We start from the raw sequence: 14,944 nt of genomic DNA on the forward strand, positions 1-14,944 counted from the left end.
CAAGGCGCTCGGAGCTCCAAGATGGCGCCGGACGTACACTGCACACAGGTGGAAGACATCTCTGAAGCTTCAGACAGGGACAGCGAGACAGAGGGAGCCTTGGTCTCGAGCGATTTACCACTATCTCGGGCCTTCTTTAAACAGGTATTAGCCAAAGCTTTAGAACTTAGAGATTTCGCCGACATTAAACAACGTATACTCCAGATAGGCCATATACCTGAGACAGTACCTGCTGAAGTAATTCCAGACACAATAGAAAAGATCTCCCCGCTAGGTTCCAATTACCTTGTAGACATAGAAGCACAATCTTCATGGTTACAATATATATACACTATCAGCATTGTGAGAAACTAGACATGGACCGCACAATCCACAGTATATACGTTGATCTGAGCCGCTAGGCATAATTTAGAAACATGAACATGAGGTTCTTTGTAAACATTTTGCTCAAACTGTATAAGCCCACTTGCCACTTCACGGCGACCTCTTTAAAGTGGGTCCCTACTCTAGCGGTTGCAGCACCGCATGGCGGCTACCGTCACCGCAGCACCGCTCCTGCAGAGGGAGCAACCCAGGGGCCCAAAAGCACCCATGCCTTCAGACCGTGCCAAGCCTCCTTGGCTCTGGGCCACGTCCCCCCACAAGTGCAGCACTACAGCAACAGACACCACCATACAGCACCACAACATGTGAACAGATGGAATGAGCTCACCTTGCCATGCGCCCCCAGTGGCCAACTGAGAGCACAAGCAAGAGCAGGAACACTTATGAGGTCATTCTGGAATTAAAATCAGCTGGGTATTTTTTCAAATGCGTGGACTGCTGGTACCAAGTAAAACAAAGGAAATGAGGAGGATAGACTATACAATATCAGCATTGTGAGAAACTAGACATGGACCGCACAATCCACAGTATATACGTTGATCTGAGCCGCTAGGCATAATTTAGGCATGTATAAGCCCACTTGCCACTTCACGGCGACCTCTTTAAAGTGGGTCCCTACTCTAGCGGTTGCAGCACCGCATGGCGGCTACCGTCACCGCAGCACCGCTCCTGCAGAGGGAGCAACCCAGGCGCCCAAAAGCACCCATGCCTTCAGACCGTGCCAAGCCTCCTTGGCTCTGGGCCACGTCCCCCCACAAGTGCAGCACTACAGCAACAGACACCACCATACAGCACCACAACAAGATCAAAATGTTTACAAAGAACCTCATGTTCATGTTTCTAAATTATGCCTAGCGGCTCAGATCAACGTATATACTGTGGATTGTGCGGTCCATGTCTAGTTTCTCACAATGCTGATATTGTATAGTCTATCCTCCTCATTTCCTTTGTTTTACTTGGTACCAGCACTCCACACATTTGAAAAAATACCCAGCTGATTTTAATTCCAGAATGACCTCATAAGTGTTCCTGCTCTTGCTTGTGCTCTCAGTTGGCCACTGGGGGCGCATGGCAAGGTGAGCTCATTCCATCTATTCACATGTTGTGGTGCTGTATGGTGGTGTCTGTTGCTGTAGTGCTGCACTTGTGGGGGGACGTGGCCCAGAGCCAAGGAGGCTTGGCACGGTCTGAAGGCATGGGTGCTTTTGGGCCGCTGGGTTGCTCCCTCTGCAGGAGTGGTGCTGCGGTGGTGGTAGCCGCCATGCGGTGCTGCAACCGCTAGAGTAGGGACCCACTTTAAAGAGGTCGCCGTGAAGTGGCAAGTGGGCTTATACAGTTTGATCAAAATGTTTACAAAGAACCTCATGTTCATGTTTCTAAATTATGCCTAGCGGCTCAGATCAACGTATATACTGTGGATTGTGCGGTCCATGTCTAGTTTTTCACAATGCTGATATTGTATAGTCTATCCTCCTCATTTCCTTTGTTTTACTTGGTACCAGCACTCCACACATTTGAAAAAATACCCAGCTGATTTTAATTCCAGAATGACCTCATAAGTGTTCCTGCTCTTGCTTGTGCTCTCAGTTGGCCACTGGGGGCGCATGGCAAGGTGAGCTCATTCCATCTATTCACATGTTGTGGTGCTGTATGGTGGTGTCTGTTGCTGTAGTGCTGCACTTGTGGGGGGACGTGGCCCAGAGCCAAGGAGGCTTGGCACGGTCTGAAGGCATGGGTGCTTTTGGGCCGCTGGGTTGCTCCCTCTGCAGGAGTGGTGCTGCAGTGGTGGTAGCCGCCATGCGGTGCTGCAACCGCTAGAGTAGGGACCCACTTTAAAGAGGTCGCCGTGAAGTGGCAAGTGGGCTTATACAGTTTGATCAAAATGTTTACAAAGAACCTCATGTTCATGTTTCTAAATTATGCCTAGCGGCTCAGATCAACGTATATACTGTGGATTGTGCGGTCCATGTCTAGTTTCTCACAATGCTGAATATATATACACTACCGTTCAAAAGTTTAGGGTCACTTAGAAATTTCCTAATTTTTGAAAGAAAAGCTCAGTTTTTTTCAATGAAGATAACATTAACTTAATCAGAAATACACTCTATACATTGTTAATGTGGTAAATGACTATTCTAGCTGCAAACGTCTGGTTTTTAATGCAATATCTACATAGGTGTATAGAGGCCCATTTCCAGCAACCATCACTCCAGTGTTCTAATGGTACATTGTGTTTGCTAACTGTGTTAGAAGGCTAATGGATGATTAGAAAACACTTGAAAACCCTTGTGCAATTATGTTAGCATCGCTGTAAATAGTTTTGCTGTTTAGAGGTGCTATAAAATTGACCTTCCTTTGAGCTAGTTGAGAATCTGGAGCATTAAATTTGTGGGTTCGATTAAACTCTCAAAATGGCTAGAAAAAGATGTTGCAAAAAGGCGTCATGTGAAACTCGACAGTCTATTCTTGTTCTTAGAAATGAAGGCTATTCCATGCGAGAAATTGCCAAGAAACTGAAGATTTCCTACAACGGTGTGTACTACTCCCTTCAGAGGACAGCACAAACAGGCTCTAACCAGAGTAGAAAGAGAAGTGGGAGGCTCCGCTGCACAACTGAGCAACAAGACAAGTACATTAGAGTCTCTAGTTTGAGAAATAGACGCCACACAGGTCCTCAACTGGCAGCTTCATTAAATAGTACCCGCAAAACGCCAGTGTCAACGTCTACAGTGAAGAGGCGACTCCGGGATGCTGGCCTTCAGGGCAGAGTGGCAAGGAAAAAGCCATATCTGAGACTGGCTAATAAAAGGAAAAGATTAATATGGGCAAAAGCACACAGACATTGGACAGAGGAAGATTGGAAAAAAGTGTTATGGATAGACGAATCGAAGTTTGAGGTGTTTGGATCACACAGAAGAACATTTGTGAGATGCAAAAGAACTGAAAAGATGCTGGAAGAGTGCCTGACGCCATCTGTCAAGCATGGTTGAGGTAATGTGATGGTCTGGGGTTGCTTTGGTGCTTGTAAAGTGGGAGATTTGTACAAGGTAAAAGGGATTTTGAATAAGGAAGGCTATCACTCCATTTTGCAACGCCATGCCATACCCTATGGACAGCGCTTGATTGGAGCCAATTTCATCCTACAACAGGACAATGACCCAAAGCACACCTCCAAATTATGCAAGAACTATTTAGGGAAGAAGCAGGCAGTTGGTATTCTATCTGTAATGGAGTGGCCAGTGCAGTCACCAGATCTCAACCCCATAGAGCTGTTGTGGGAGCAGCTTGACCGTATGGTACGCAAAAAGTGCCCATCAAGCCAAAGCAACTTGTGGGAGGGGCTTCTGGAAGCATGGGGTGAAATTTCTCCCGATTACCTCGGCAAATTAACAGCTAGAATGCCAAAGGTCTGCAATACTGTAATTGCTGCAAATGGAGCATTCTTTGACGAAAGCAAAGTTTGAAGGAGAAAATTATTTAAAATAAAAATCATTATTTCTAACGTTGTCAATGTCTTGACTATATTTTCTAGTCATTTTGCAACTCATTCGAAAAATATAAGTGCCAGTTTTCATGGAAAACACAAAATTGTCTGGGTGACCCCAAACTTTTGATCGGTAGTCTGTATATATATATATATATATATATATATATATATATATACATATAGTTAGGTTCAGAATTATTTGGACAGTGACACAATTTTTGTCATTTTAGCTGTTTACCAAAACATATTGAATATACAGTTATTTAATCAATATGGGCTTAAAGTGCGACTCTCAGCTTTAATTCGAGGGTATTCAGATCCTAATTTGAGGAAGGGTTTAGGAATTACAACTCTTTAATATGTAGCTGCCTCCAAAGGGAATTGGACAATTATGTCAAAAGCTATTTAATGGACTGCATGGGCTATTCCCTCGATAATCCATCATCAATTAAGCAGGTAAAAGGTCTGGTGTTGAATCCACAATATGAGGTCAAAGGAGCTCTCAATGCAAATGAAACAGACCATCATTAAGTTGAAAAAAAAAAAAGAATAAATCCATCAGTGAGATAGCACAAATGTTAGGAGTGTCCAAATCAACAGTTTGGTACATTATTGAAAAAAAAAAGTGCACTGGTGATCTGGTAAACTACAAAAGGCCTGGACGTCCACAGAAGACAACAGTGGTGGATGATCGCAGAATCTTTTCCATGGTAATGAAAAACCCCTTCACAACATCTACCTAAGTGAAGAACACTCTCGTGGAAGTAGGTGTATCAGTATCTAAGTCTACCACAGAGAGAAGACTTCATGAGAGCAAATAGAGAGGGTTCACCACTAGGCGCAAACCTTTAATCAGCCTAAAAAATAGAAAGGCCAGATTAGACTTTGCCAAACAACATCTAAAGAAGCCAGCCCAGTTCTGGAAAAGCATTCTTTGGACAGATGAAACGAAGATCAACCTGTACCAGAATGATGGGAGTAAGTAAGTATGGAGAAGGCTTGGAACGGCTCATGATCCAAACCACACAATATCCTCTGTAAAACATGGTGGAGGCAGTGTGGTGGCATGGGCATGCATGGCTACCAAAGGCACTGGCTCACTAGCGTTTATTGATGATGCAAATGAAAACAGAAGCAGCCGGATGAATTCTGACGTGTTCACGGATATACTTTCTGCTCAGATTCAACCAAATGCAGCAAGGTTTATTGGATGTCGCTTCACAGTACAGATGGACAATGACCCAAAACATACTGTGAAAGCAACCCAGGAGTTTTTAAGGCAAAGGAGTGGCATATTCTGCAATGGCCAAGTCAATCACCAGATCTCAACCCGATCGAGCTGCATTTCACTTGCTTAAAACAAAACTTAAGGCAGAAAGACCCACAAAGAAGCAACAACTGAAGACAGCTGCAGTAAAGGCCTGGCAAAGCATCACAAAGGAGGAAACCCAACGTTTGGTGATGTCCATGGGTTCCAGACGTCAGGCAGTCATTGCCTGCAAAGGATTCTCTACAAAGTATTAAAAAAAACATATTATTTATGGTAAAAATAATTTGCCCAATTACTTTTGCGCCCCTGAAATGAGGAGGTTGTGTAGAAAAATGGTTGCAATTCATAAATGTTTCACAGGATATTTTTGTTCAACTTGAATTGAGTTCCCTTGAATTAAACCTGAAAGTCTACACTTCAATTGCATCTCAGTTGTTTCATTTCAAATCCAATGTGATCACATGCACAGCCCAAATCATGAAGATTGTGTCACTGTCCAAATATTTTTGGACCTAACTGTAAGCTTGACGGTTTCACTAATAAAGGTCCTATAAATTACAGTTTTGGATTTAACTGGTGAGAAAGGGACATCGTGTTGGCTAATGGTTCAGTCTCAAGTTAAACTTGAGGTGCAGGGGATCTTTGTTCTCACATGAAGTAATGAGGTAGCGATATGCTATTCAGCTTAGCAATATAAAGTATTTTTGGTGGATCAGTCACTTGGTAGCTTGTGCCCTACCTGGCAATCTCAACTGGCATCTCTCGCCTTCCCCGGAAATCCAATCTGCCAGCTCTCGCCCTGCCTGGCTATCTAATCTGGCAGCTCTCGCCTTGCCCGGCTATACAATCTGGCAGCTCTCACCCTGCCTGGCTCACGCCCCACTTGGCAAATCAACCCCCTTTGTACTGACTTATTCTCCCTCTCCTGCTTATCCCACATGCATCATTCTTTCTGTCTCTCTCTTCTATCACTCACCAACTGTCATTAAATGAAAAAATCATTAGTATTTTTTTTTAAAGACTAGGCTCCTCCCATTTTTTTATGGCGTCCATCAGGCGGTAAAAACGACATATTCACCTTATTCTACAAATTGATACGATTATGGTGATACCAAATTTCTATGTTTTTTTTTTTTACCACTTTTAAAAAAATAAAACTATTTGCTAAAAAAAAAAGGTTTCGTGTCACCATATTCTGAGAGCCATAACTTTTTTCTTTTTCCATAAATTTAGCGGTGTGAGCTGCTTAAATTTTGCAGGAAAATCTGTAGTTTATATATATATATATATTTGACGTCGTTCACCGAGTGGGTTAAACAACGCCATATTGTGATAGTTCGGACTTTTACAGACACGGCGATACCAGTTATGTTAATTTTTTTAACGTTGCTTTAGGAGAAATATGGGAAAAGGTTTTTTTTTTAACCTTTCGTACTTTTTGTTTTGAAACATAAAAAAAACCCTTTATTTAACTGTTTTTTAATTGTCCCCCTAGGGGACTTGAATCAGCGATCGTTGGATCGCTTCCATGATATACTGCAATACTAATATATTGCAGTATATCGGGATCCTGACAGTCTTCTTTAACCCCTTCCCGACCACCCCACGTAGATTAACGGGTGGCAGCACTGGGCCTTGTGCCTACAGCCCGTTAATCTACGTGTGCTCCTAACAGAGCACACAGGCACTCCCCGTAGCCCGGCATCTCCCAGTACAGGATTCCACTAGCAGCTTTAGTACTGGGAGAAAACATCAGGTCGGATCACAGCGGTGATTAACCCCTTAAATACGGCAGTCAATAGCGACTGCCGCATTTATGTTTGTACAACAATATCGGCACCCCGCTACGCGATTGCGGGGGGCGATTGTTGCGAATGTTGCAATACCTTGGTTGATTTAAATGAGTTATGGAGGGAAGGTAACCCACTTGGGGATATAGATGGATCTAAAGAAGACATAACTAACATCATTCCGGAATACACAGGCTTGCGTAAAAAAAAGCAGTACAATGCCAAGCGTTTACTCCAATAGGTGCACACATGCATTTTTGGAGGCAATGCTTAGGGATATTGGTCTTATTGACTGGCCCTCCTTCCTGTGTGAGGACAACTTAACAAAAAGGGAACGAAAGGCTCTGAGGGAATTGCGAAATCTTAAAAAGGTTGCGATAAAACCCAGTGACAAGGGTGGAAATGTTGTCCTCCTCAGGGAGGAGGACTATGTCGGTGAAATAAAAAGACAACTAGATACTGATGCATATACCCCCCTAATGAACAATCCACTTGTGAACATAACTGGCATACTAAATAGGAAGCTAGCGTTTGTCCTAGATGAGGGCTTAATTAATAAACATGAGTTTCAATATTTGGAGATAAGGGAGCCACGAATGCCTACTATCTATGTGCTTCTCAAAGTGTATAAAAATAGAAATACCCCACCGGGCAGACCGATTATATCGGGTTGTGATTGCCCGACAGATCACCTTGGAAAACACATAGATGAGAAATTGAAACCCTTTGTTCGCACACTCCCCTCTTTTGTCTTGGACACAGGAGATCTCCTGAATAAAATTGAAAATTTGACAATTGAGGGTGACTTTCTACTCGTCGGATTAGACGTAGAATCATTGTATACCTCGATCCCTCATGACACTGTTTTAAGAGCTAATGCACACTTTCTGGAGAGGAGAGGAGGAAAACAAAACGTTTGAACAAAAACGTCCAAAAGGAATGTATATGTGTGGTTCATGTAGATGCTGTAAGTATGTGCTCAAGTCGGATACTTTCTCTGATAGTGAACACAAAAGGGAATTTAAAGTTTATAATTTTATTAATTGTCGTTCAACTATGGTTGTGTACTCAATTATCTGCCCATGTGGGAAACAATACATTGGGAAAACGAAACGAGAACTGCATATACGCATAAATGAACACATTTTGGATATTACCAGGGGAGAAAAAAAAAATCCATTAGCAGCACATTTTAAAACACATCATGAATAGAGATGAGCGAACCGGGACAACCGAACCCGGTTTCGGTCCGAACTTCGGGAAAAGTTCGGTTCGCAGGGAATCCGAACTTCACCGGGTTCGGCCGAACCCGTTTTGACCGAACCCGGCTACATTTTGGCGCCTGACACATATTACATCTAAAATGGAGGATTTCACAAGATCACCTGACATCAGGCTGCCCCATAATGCCTTGCAAACGGCTCTCCCAGCCAATCGGGAGGCAGCATAGGGGCGGGCTCAAGCCTGCAATAAAAGTCTATGCACGGAGCTCAGCGGCCATTTTACAGACAGGAGCTGTAGCGATAGCATCTCTGTGCAGTAAGTGAAAGCTTTAGGAATCTAAAAGGCAGGAATCCAGCAATCGAAGGGGCTCATCCACTACTCACTACTCAGCCAGTGTGTGAATACGCTTTTATAAGGGGCTCATCCCCGTTGCATCCAACTTGCAATACAGGCAGGCTTTGTAGTACTACAACGCCCAGCATTCCCTGAGTCAGTGCACAGTGACTGATAGAAATTCTCATTAATTGTCATTTGCCAAGCCAGTGTCAGTGTGAATATGCTTTTAGAAGGGGCTCATCCCCGGCCGTTAACATAACGAGATAACAATCCAACTTGCAATACAGGTAGCCTTTGTAGTAGTAGTAGTAGTACTACAAGGCCCAGCATTCCCTGAGTGCACCGCGGCGTGGCTGATAGAAATTCTCATTCATTGCCATTTGCCAAGCCAGTGTCAGTGTGAATACGCTTTTAGAAGGGGCTCATCCCCGGCCGTTAACATAACGAAATAACAATCCAACTTGCAATACAGGCAGCCTAGTAGTACTACAAGGCCCAGCATTCCCTGAGTGCACCGCGGCGTGGCTGATAGAAATTATCATTCATTGCCATTTGCCAAGCCAGTGTCAGTGTGAATACGCTTTTAGAAGGGGCTCATCCCCGGCCGTTAACATAACGAAATAACAATCCAACTTGCAATACAGGCAGCCTAGTAGTACTACAAGGCCCAGCATTCCCTGAGTCCATTGCGGCGTGGCTGATAGAAATTCTCATTCATTGCCATTTGCCAAGCCAGTGTGTGAATACGCTTTTAGAAGGGGCTCATCCCCGGCCGTTAACATAATGAAATAACAATCCAACTTGCAATACAGGCAGCCTAGTAGTACTACAAGGCCCAGCATTCCCTGAGTGCACCGCGGCGTGGCTGATAGAAATTATCATTCATTGCCATTTGCCAAGCCAGTGTCAGTGTGAATACGCTTTTAGAAGGGGCTCATCCCCGGCCGTTAACATAACGAAATAACAATCCAACTTGCAATACAGGCAGCCTAGTAGTACTACAAGGCCCAGCATTCCCTGAGTGCATTGCGGCGTGGCTGATAGAAATTCTCATTCATTGCCATTTGCCAAGCCAGTGTGTGAATACGCTTTTAGAAGGGGCTCATCCCCGGCCGTTAACATAATGAAATAACAATCCAACTTGCAATACAGGCAGCCTAGTAGTACTACAAGGCCCAGCATTCCCTGAGTGCACCGCGGCGTGGCTGATAGAAATTCTCATTCATTGCCATTTGCCAAGCCAGTGTCAGTGTGAATACGCTTTTAGAAGGGGCTCATCCCCGGCCGTTAACATAACGAAATAACAATCCAACTTGCAATACAGGCAGCCTTTGCAGTAGTACTACAAGGCCCAGCATTCCCTGAGTGCACCGCGGCGTGACTGATAGAAATTCTCATTTATTGCCATTTGCCAAGCCATTGTGTGAATACGCTTTTAGAAGGGGCTCATCCCCCGGGTTTTGATTCAACTTGCTGCCCTTCCAGCAGTGAAATGTCTGGTAAAAAAAAAGGTTGTGAAAGGACGGGGTAGAAGAAAAAACATCCATGCCGTCTCCTCTTCCAGTCCAAATGTTGGATCTGTGCCAGACCCAGTAGTACCAGCATTTGTGGCACAAGACATGTGCCCAGTTCCACTAGTAGCAGCAGCCATGTGCCTGCTGGTAGTAGTAGCAGTATCAGCAAGCCAGACTTGTCCATCTCCTCCGGTGGGCGGGTTATTTTAGACAATACGGCCATTGTGGACTGGTTGGCTGGCTCGCGGTCATCTCAGCAGGAAGACTCTGACGATCTGGCTTCAAGCCAGGTTTCGTTGGATTCCAGATCCTCTACAGTTCCTTGGCACAGTGACAGTAGTAATATAGGTATTTCTAGCGTTTCCATTCCATCATCTATGTCTTCGCTCCCCCTTCCTAGCGGGAAGCTATCTTTCCTGAGAGTCCCAAGAGACATCTCCTCGGGTGCGAAGGAAGATACTGAACAACATAGTGATGATGATGATTTGTTTTCCGCGAGTCAGCCTACGGAGTGTGTTGCAGCGGTGGTGGAGGTGGAAGCGGGGTCCAAGACGCATAGCTGCGTTAGTGGGGGTGTTGGTGGTGGTAGCCGTGGTGGCAGACGCAGTAATGAGGGGGGGCATGATGTCACATCACATTCACAACACAGTGACAGAAGTGGCGGGGATGATGAGGAAGGCTATGATGATGATGTTGTTTTAGACAGGACGTGGGAACCAGGTGACGAGGTGATGACGGCATCAGAGGAGGAGGGTAGTAGTGGCGGCACTGGCCGTGATAAACAGCCAAGCCGAGGTAGGGGCAGAAGTCAATCTGCAAAACGTTGCGGCGGTAGGCTCAGCTCAGGAGCCGGTGACGGCGGCACTGATGCTGGTGTAGGCTCCCGAAAAAAGCCTGCCAGACAAGGGGCAAGCTCGGGTGGTGGTGGACGTGGTACTACCTCTTTACGGTACTCTGCCATGTGGCAATTTTTCTGTACCTTCCCGGAGGACGAAAACATGGCACAGTGCCGTATCTGCAAGCAGAAAGTAAGGCGTGGGCAGGGCAGCAATGTAGGAACTACCGCTCTACGTAAACACATGGAGCGGCATCACAAGGCCATGTGGGACAATCAACATGCCCCACCATCATCATGTACATCTAATGAAGACCCCTCTGCCGCTGCTCCGAGTCCCTGTCATCTAAGTAGTAGCCAGGCCTTATCCACCATGTCGTTGTCATCATCATCATCATCATCATCACTGTCATCTAGTGCTCCTCCTACGTCCCGTCAGTTATCCATTACGGAATCGTTGTCCAATAAGCAACAATATATACCCAGTCATCCACTTGTCGTGCGGCTTAATTCACACCTGGCTAAGTTGTTGGTGGTGCAGTCGCTGCCGTACCACCTGGTCGACTCCGCCGGCTTCAAGCAATTGATGGCGTGCGCTCAGCCTAGGTGGCGAATACCTAGCCGACATTACTTCTCCAAAACAGCTGTCCCTGCCTTGCACAAGCATGTGGAGGAAAAGGTGTGCCAGTCCTTGCAATTATCCGTGTGCAGCAAGGTACATGCCACCGTCGACACGTGGAGCAGCAACTATGGGCAGGGACAGTACATGTCTTTCACGGCCCACTGGGTCAATATTTTGCAGTCCGATACACCACCGCAGCAATGCCAGGCATTACCACCTCCACGCTTGTATCTTTCTGGTTCAACTCCGGACACCAGGCGCCTACCATCCTCCTCCTCCTACTCCTCCACCTTGCCTTCCTCCTTGGAGGTCTTCCCGTCCCCGACAGGAGACAGCTTATCTTCCACTCCTCCTCCCTCCTCTTTCATAGGTGCAAGGTCAAGAGCCACAACGCTGTCTAACACCTGCTGAGCCTGGGCGAGAAAAGCCACACAGGGCAGGAGCTGCTGCTGTGCATCAAGGAGGAAATCGCACGCTGGCTGTCTCCTCTGAAACTCACACTGGGCAATGTTGTCTCTGATAATGGCAAGAACGTTGTGGCTGCACTGCGTCTAGGTCACCTGACACACGCTCCTTGCAAGGCATATGTGATCAATCTGGTCATAACAAGCTTCTTAAAGTCATATGTTGGTTTGAAGGGTGTGCTGGCCATGTCCAGGAGGGTTTGCGTTCGCTTCAGACGTTCGTATGCATTTAAGCACGCCCTCCTGGACTTGCAGCGTCAAAACAATCTCCCAGAACACAGCCTGATTTGCGACGTTCCAACACGCTGGAATTCCACCCTGCACATGTTGGACCATCTGTACGAACAGCGGAAAGCCGTGAATGATTTCCTGATGCAGCAGATGGGCAGCGTTTGGAGCCAGTGTAATTTTCGAGCTCAGGCACTGGCAGCTGGTTAGAGACGCATGTCGCGTTTTGAGGCCCTTTGAAGAGGCCACACGATTTGTGAGCCGTGACGCTAGCTACCTCTGCAATAGGCGGCGGCAGCAGCAGCGGCAGCAGCAGCAGCCAATTCAGTTTGGAAAATATGATGACAACATTTTTACATCCAATACCCCGACCTGACACACATCGTAGTCACCAAAGGGATGTTCACCATCACCAGGTGCAGCACCTAAACAACCAGGTTCACTCGTACCTGGACTGTGCCCTTTCTCTGTCAGAAATGCTGATCCCAGACCCCATGGACTTCTGGGTCAGCAGATTGGATCATTGGCAAGAACTGGCCCAGTTTGCCATGGGTGTACTGTCTTGTCCACCCTCCAGTGTAGCGTCAGAGAGGGTATTCAGCACGGCAGGGGGCTTCGTCACCCCTAAGCGAACAAGATTGTCCGCCAACAGCTTGGAAAATCTCACGTTTCTGAAAATGAATCAAGCGTGGATCGGTGAGGATTTTAAAACCCCTGTGCCTGATGCCACTGATTAGATCTGACATTGCTGCTGCTGCTGCTGCCGCTGCTGTCTGCTACTGCCACCTGCTACTACGGGATTCTGTCCTGTCCACTCTTTTTTTAATGTGCCGCTGTTGGTGCTGCTACTACTTCTACCACCAATCCACCCCCAGTGCCGTCTGCTACAAGCAGGCCTGCCCCACCACAGGGCTTTGTCCTGTGACTGTCGTCCAGTCTCTTTTTTTAATGTGCTGCTACTACTACTACCACCACCCTTGCTGTCTGTGTTGGCTACCTCTACTACCACCAATACACCTCCACTGTCGTCTGCTACAAGCAGGCCTGGAGGGCTTGTGAAAAGCCATTGCTTGTTGCTTTTACATCCATGTATGGATGAACCCCGGCAGGCATCTGCCAATAAAAAGGGTACATTTTTGAAGGGCTTGTGAAAAGCCATTGCTTGTTGCTTTTACATTACATCCATGTATGGATGAACCCCGCCAGTCAACTGCCAATAAAAAGGGTACATTTTTGGAGGGCTTGTGAAAAGCCATTGCTTGTTGCTTTTACATCCATGTATGGATGAACCCCGGCAGGCATCTGCCAATAAAAAGGGTACATTTTTGGAGGGCTTGTGAAAAGTCATTGCTTGTTGCTTTTACATCCATATATGGATGAACCCCGGCAGGCATCTGTCAATAAAAAGGGTAAATTTTTGGAGGGCTTATCAAAAGCCATTGCTTGTTGCTTTTACATTACATCCATGTATGGATGAACCCCGGCAGGCATCTGCCAATAAAAAGGGTAAATTTTTCGAGGGCTTGTGAAAAGCCATTGCTTGTTGCTTTTACATCCATGTATGGATGAACCCCGGCAGGCATCTGCCAATAAAAAGGGTACATTTTTGGAGGGTTTGTCAAAAGCCATTGCTTGTTGCTTTTACATTACATCCATGTATGGATGAACCCCGGCAGGCATCTGCCAATAAAAAGGGTACATTTTTGGAGGGCTTATCAAAAGCCATTGCTTGTTGCTTTTACATTACATCCATGTATGGATGAACCCCGGCAGTCATCTGCCAATAAAAAGGGTACATTTTTGGAGGGCTTGTGAAAAGCCATTGCTTGTTGCTTTTACATCCATGTATGGATGAACCCCGGCAGGCATCTGCCAATAAAAAGGGTACATTTTTGGAGGGCTTGTGAAAAGTCATTGCTTGTTGCTTTTACATCCATATATGGATGAACCCCGGCAGGCATCTGTCAATAAAAAGGGTAAATTTTTGGAGGGCTTATCAAAAGCCATTGCTTGTTGCTTTTACATTACATCCATGTATGGATGAACCCCGGCAGGCATCTGCCAATAAAAAGGGTAAATTTTTCGAGGGCTTGTGAAAAGCCATTGCTTGTTGCTTTTACATCCATGTATGGATGAACCCCGGCAGGCATCTGCCAATAAAAAGGGTACATTTTTGGAGGGTTTGTCAAAAGCCATTGCTTGTTGCTTTTACATTACATCCATGTATGGATGAACCCCGGCAGGCATCTGCCAATAAAAAGGGTACATTTTTGGAGGGCTTATCAAAAGCCATTGCTTGTTGCTTTTACATTACATCCATGTATGGATGAACCCCGGCAGGCATCTGCCAATAAAAAGGGTAAATTTTTGGAGGGCTTGTGAAAAGCCATTGCTTGTTGCCTTTACATCCAAGTATGGATGAACCCCGGCAGGCATCTGCCACCATAAAGGGTACATTTTTTGAGGGCTTGTCAAAAGCCATTGCTTCTTCTTTTACCACCTTATATGTATGAACCCTGGCAGGCATCTGCCGCCAAAAATGTTTAATTTTTGTACCTTTTTTAACAATGCATTAAGCATACAACATGTGCAGTGCTTTCTGTTAGTTATCACCGTGTCCCATCCGTTTTCCTATAGCCATACATGTTGGCGTAACTTTGACACTAACTTTGACTTAAAGACAGCTCAAAAGTACTTGGATACACTCATGGGTGACCTAAGAGTGTTATACAGGGCTTCTAGGGCTTTTAAACAGTGTTATACACGATTTTTAGGGGCTTTCTTGTATTA

This window comes from Rhinoderma darwinii, chromosome 3 (genome assembly GCF_050947455.1).
Source record: "Rhinoderma darwinii isolate aRhiDar2 chromosome 3, aRhiDar2.hap1, whole genome shotgun sequence".
Taxonomy (NCBI): Eukaryota; Metazoa; Chordata; class Amphibia; order Anura; family Rhinodermatidae; genus Rhinoderma; species Rhinoderma darwinii.